The 5,917-nt window shown below is 47.8% G+C and overlaps 1 non-coding gene across 1 annotated transcript; it reads left to right on the plus strand.

Moving 5' to 3' along the window:
• Positions 1-1,497: 1,497 nt before the first annotated feature.
• trnal-cag (transfer RNA leucine (anticodon CAG)) lies at positions 1,498-1,580 on the plus strand. The gene has a single exon. It is a non-coding gene; the product is annotated as a tRNA-Leu (tRNA).
• The last annotated feature ends 4,337 nt before the right edge of the window (positions 1,581-5,917 follow it).

Below are 5,917 nucleotides of genomic sequence, written 5' to 3' on the forward strand. Positions count from 1 at the left end.
GCGGCCACATGGTTTCTGTTTTGTCACATCACTTTCCCGAAAGGCCTGTCGGACTGAGAGCTGATCTGGAATTTAGAAAGCAGCATTACCGGAGACTCATTGCTGCTCAGCACAATCTCAACCCCGCTCCTGGGATCCGTTAGCTGGCATTTGGGGAAAAGAAATGGATCCCAGTTTTATATGGAAGGCATTAATGGAGCCGGGTCCGTTCACATGAGGGTTATTTACAAACATTACCCAATGAGTTCGCTAATATTTGAATCCATTGGAGATCAGTACCCAGGATATGTAAGGCAGCTCGGTCACTCTGACTGAAACCGCCAGTTCCCCGGGGTTGCAGACCCTGACACTGCGGGGAGAGAATCCCCGACTCTATCCCGCCGCCGGGGGAAACAGACAGCTCTGTGTCCGCAGAATAGGGAGGGCCGGGGGGAAGGCACACCTGAAAGCGCTGCAATGGACTCAGCTCCTGTGTGTGCACAACTCTCACTGATTCCGTCCTCTGGGAACAGTGCGGTCTAAACAGATCAGGTTAGGAGAGAAACACACAGCCCGAGAATGGCCTCTTCCTTCCTGCATTTACTCTGTTCCGGGAGCAGATTCCCATTGAGAAGCGGCGCTCAGATCACCGGAGAGAAAAAAAAGCACAATTCAAACTGTCCAAATGAAAAACAGAGAATTAACCCGGACACTTCCATTATTAAATTAATTCATCAGCTCCGAACCAGTTCCCGTTAATGTACCGGGATAATCTCGGGATTTATAAAATCGAAGGCAGCGGGATTTATTAAATTGTTGATTCTGACACCCTGTAGTTCACTTCTTCACTTAACTAGAGGGGGAGATGTGTGAGCAGAGAAACAGAGCGAAATCCAGAGAGGGAACTGAAAACACACCTGGACAGATGTGAAACAGGTCAATCCACTGTTACAATAACTCCATCAGTGACTCCCTCCTGACAGTAACCAGTCCTTTCACAGAGACTGTGGGTGGCTCTGAAAAGAGCCTTTGGTTTATTTGATGACATTTTGGCCGCTTTACCTTTTCTGGGAGCTCTGAGCGCTGGTTTTCTTGGGCTGCAGCACGGCCTGGATATTAGGCAGCACCCTGCCCTGAGCGATAGTCCCTCCTCCCAGCAGCTTGTTGAGCTCCTCGTCGTTGCGGACGGCCAGCTGCAGGTGTCTGAGGATGTTGCGGGTCTTCTTGTCGTCCCGGGCTGCGTTCCCTGCCAGCTCGAGGATTTCAGCGGTCAGATACTCGAGCACAGCAGCCAGATAGACCGGGGCTCCGGCACCCACATGCTCAGCATAGTTACCCTTTCTCAGGAGCCTGTGAACACGGCCCACCGGGAACTGCAACCCAGCCCGGGAGGAGCGAGACTTGGCCTTGGCTCGAGCTTTCCCGCTCGTCTTTCCTCTTCCAGACATTTCCACAATCTCACAAATACTTTCACAAAGAATGAATAATTTCCTTAGCATTGATAGCATGTCGCAGGTAGTCAGGATGGCCGAGCGGTCTAACGCGCTGCGTTCAGGTCGCAGTCTCCATTGGAGGCGTGGGTTCGAATCCCACTTCTGACACCTTGTGTTTTGACTGCACTGGAGGCGTTTGGGAGCAGCGGTGAAAAGCAAAGAGAAAGCAGGCAAGAACATGGACAAACAAAGGAACAATGGACCCAAAGATGTTGCAACATAACATGAGTGTAAGAGGCAACGAAGCAAACAGCAGGGCACATAAAAGACCAAAAATGTAACCTTTGTATCGGGGTGGAAGATGTTGCCAATATCCTTAATGAATACTTTACTGTTTTCCCGAATGAGAGGGTGATGCAGATATTGTTATGAAGGAGGAGGAGTGTGAAGTATTGGACATGATAACTTAAGGAGAGAGGAAGTATAAATGGGATGAGCATCCTTGAATGTGGAAAAATCACCAGGACCAGATGAAATGTACCCCAGGCTGTTGAAAGAAGCCAGGGAAGAAATAGTGGAAGGTCTGACCATCATTTTCCAATCCCTCACTGGATACAGGTGTGGTGCCAGAGGATTGGAGGTCTTGTAACGTTGCAATAAAAGCAAAATACGAGGCAGATCAAGCATGGCTGATCCTTTCGAGTAGAGAAACAGGGCTGAATTCCCTGAACCAGTGCTACAGCTTTCAGAATAGAAGGAGCCTATACACACCTGATGGGTTCCACTTAAACAAAAGAGCTGGAGGTGTTGACGGTCAGAACAGATAAAATGTGGAGGAGTGTTTGAAGCAGATGCTGTGTGGTTACTGTAGTTGTACTATGGAGTTATTTCAAGGAGGTGATTCTGAATGTAATGGATCAACGTGGACCCGTCCAAGGCAAAGGTTCTAAACTTCCCTGTGGTCCAGCCTGGTTGAATGAAACTGAAGAAAACAAATCACCCAGAAGTGGAAAAGAAATATAAGGCCATGAAAGCACAGAATTCAGATGGATGCAATACCAGATGGTATGGCAAGAGTGTAAAACAGCAACAGACTTGTGAATAAAACTTTCCCATTGAATGAGACAAGAGAAAAGAAGGGTAATAATAGTGTCAGGTGAGTTGTGACACGATTCACATTCCACCTTGATCTGAATAGGACTGTTGAAGGGAGTGATTGAGAAGAATAGAGGAGAAATGAAAAGAAAGGAGAAATAAACAAAAGGTCTTTTGATTTTAGAATGCTTGTTTTTGGAAATGACAGACTGTAAAGTGTGTGTGTCAGAAGATATAGAGCGAAGTTGGGTGTGACAAGATCACAGGAAAGTTGTGCCCTGAGACAAGGTGTGTGTTGACAGGAAAGCTGCTTTCTTTTGCACAATATGTATTTTATTCGTATAATTTGTGCAATTACATTGCAAAGCAGTTCAAATTTAATATTACATAAGGTACAATTCAGATCAGTTTCCTTCAATAATGTACATGATGTATCTCACTATCCCTGCCTGCACAGGTTATATTTACAGTATTTACATTACACATCAAACATTCTCTGGTGCAAACAGCCCGAGGGGTTTTACACGGGTTCCAGCCCCTCACTGTACTGTGGCCTACGAGGGCCTTCGACTGCAGCCTTTCCCCATTGAGTCTCCATGGTGGCTTCCCCAAGCTTTAATGCCGTCCCACAGCACATAGTCTTGGACGTTGCAATGTGCCAGCCCGCAACACTCGGTCATGGACAGCTCTTTGCACTGGAATACCTGTCCCACGGCCGGGCTCGTTCTCAATAGAGATCATTTCAAATGAACATTTCGTAAATCCGTGCTGTCTCTCTCACAATAAAGAGAACAGGATGTCTGGCAGATTCAGTGTGAGACAATAACACTGCCGGGTAAAGGCCGCTTTCCAACTCCAATCGTAACACAGGAGATTCACCAAACAGCTGCAGTAAGATGCTGTAAACTGCTGGAAGCGGATGTGTGTGGAAATGGTGATGTTACTGAGGAGGTTTCTTAGTATAGAATGGACTATGTTTTGGTGGGAATATTACTGAGTGTTAATTGCATCGGGACCATATTTAAAAGCTCCGGCTTTCTGGAAAGCCTTGACTATGAAGGCCGAGTCTGGAAGGGTTTGTGTGGAGAGCTGGGTTTCGGTTCTACTGTTAATAAAGGGTTTGAAATTGGCAGCCCGGAGGAAACTGGAGGTGGAGCTGAAAAATGAGGGGCCGTTCTCTCTCTGTCTGTCACTCTGGGTGTCTCCTCCATCGAGCTCTCTGTTTAATCTTCACTCTTGTCTCTTCCCCTCCCTGCTCTCACTCTGCCTTTCTCAGCCAGGTCCAGGTGGCCTGTATAAAAAGGAGCCTGACAGAATCAGTCTCTTTTATTGTGCACTGATTTGAGGAAAGAATCAACATGTCTGCCAGTAAACAAGAGTATGCTCCAGGCTGGCAGCATGTTAGAATCCATGAGGAAAGGCATCATCACCCTCATTGACAAGCAGAAGGGGGAGAGGACAGAAATCAGAAATTGGTGGCCCAATTTCTGCTTAATGCTGACTACAAGATTCTGTCAAAAGACATAGCCAGTCGATTCAAGTCTGCTCTGGACTGGTGATTCACCCTGATCAGACCTATACTATACCAGGCAGGACAATCTCTGATAGCTTTGCGCTACTCAGGGATATGATCACCTATGTACGGGACAGGAGGGTGGACACCTGCCTCATCAGCCTGGACCAGGAGAAGGCTTTTGACAGGATATCGCACACTTACATGATGGATGTGCATTCCAAAATGGGGTTTGCGGAGGGAATCTGCAATTGGATCAAACTAGTCTACACAAACATCAGTAGTGCAGTCTCAATCAATGGGTGGGAATCAGAAAGTTTCCCGATCCACTCTGGAGTCAGACAGGGCTGTCCTCTCTCCCCTGTCTTGTTTGTTTGCTGTATTGAACCCTTTGCTGAGTCTATTAGGAAGAATGCCAGCATCCTCAAGACCCTACGGGAAAAGGAGATGGTGGATCCTGTCAGATGGTCCCCTGAGCAGAGGTCCAAAGTCATTTGTCAGAATGACTCATCACCAGAACTTTCAAACAAGCACCAAGATGTAGCCTGGCTGATGGTGAGAAGAGCCCTCCCTGTCAGGTCCTTCCTGCACACCCGAAGTCTCGCCCCCTCCGCACAGTGCCCCCGCATTGGCTGTGGTGGGGAAGAGACGGTCGCCCACCTCCTCCTGGAATGTGTCTTTGCAAAGCAGGTGTGGAAGAGATGCAGTGGTTTTTGTCGAGGTTCATCCCAAGCAGCTCTGTAGCACAGGAATCTGTGCTCTATGGGCTGTTCCCAGGGACGCACACCGAGATAAACATCAACTGCTGCTGGAGGACTATCAATTCATTGAAAGACGCTCTTTGGTCTGCCCGAAACTTCCTGGTCTTCCAGCGCAAAGAGTTGTCCATGACCGAATGTTGCAGACTGGCACATTCCAAGGTCCAGGACTACGTGCTGAATGACGCACTAAAACTTGGGGCAGCCGCAGCAAAGGCTCAATGGGGAAAGACCACAGTGTAAGCTCCCCTCACCACGCTGAACTGAGGAGCTGGATCCATGGGAAACCACTCGAACTATAACCAGAAAATATTTGTTTGCTGTAAAATGGACATGGCATGACAATGAAATGGAAGGGTTGTGAGGCAACTCACTCCTGTATTGAAGGAAACTGATCTCCTTTGCACTCTTTGTATTGTTTGACTTGGTGCTTTTTGGAACTGTTTTGTAATGTATTTTTTTTTTACAGATTTTTATGAATAAAGTATATTTTGGAAATTAATAAAAGAAAGTCTGGCAGAGGTAAAGGAGGGAAAGGACGGGGCAAAGACGGAGCAAAGCGGCACCGCAAAGTGCTTCGTGATAATATCCAGGGCATCACCAAACCAGCAATCCGCCGCCTGGCTCGCCGTGGCGGGGTCAAGCGGATCTCGGGTTTGATCTATGAGGAGACTGGCGGGGTGTTGAAGGTTTTCCTGGAGAATGTGATCAGGGATGCGGTCACCTACACTGAACACGCCAAGCGCAAGACGGTCACTGCCATGGATGTGGTGTACGCTCTGAAACGGCAGGGCCGCACTCTCTACGGATTCAGCGGCTGAACAACTCGACCCTTTCCTGCAAACACAACAAAGGCTCTTCGAAGAGCCACCCACCGCCTCACAGAGAGAGCAGTTACCTAGAAACGGGAGCTGGGATAGGCTGTTTAGAACTGTCTGGAATAAATCTGTGCTGTGTTCGAGATACAAAACTAGAATCCCCAAATTTGACATTTCATTTGCAGCAAGGATGTGCAGTGGATTTGATTTTCTAAACGGGCTGTGTAAACAGTGCCCGAGGCTCTACACTTCGTTATTTCCCCAGTCGACACATGCCCTCAGTGAAAAGCCACATCACTCCTCCAGAATCACTCATTGTTT

Source organism: Heterodontus francisci, unplaced genomic scaffold (genome assembly GCF_036365525.1).
Source record: "Heterodontus francisci isolate sHetFra1 unplaced genomic scaffold, sHetFra1.hap1 HAP1_SCAFFOLD_121, whole genome shotgun sequence".
Classification (NCBI taxonomy): Eukaryota; Metazoa; Chordata; class Chondrichthyes; order Heterodontiformes; family Heterodontidae; genus Heterodontus; species Heterodontus francisci.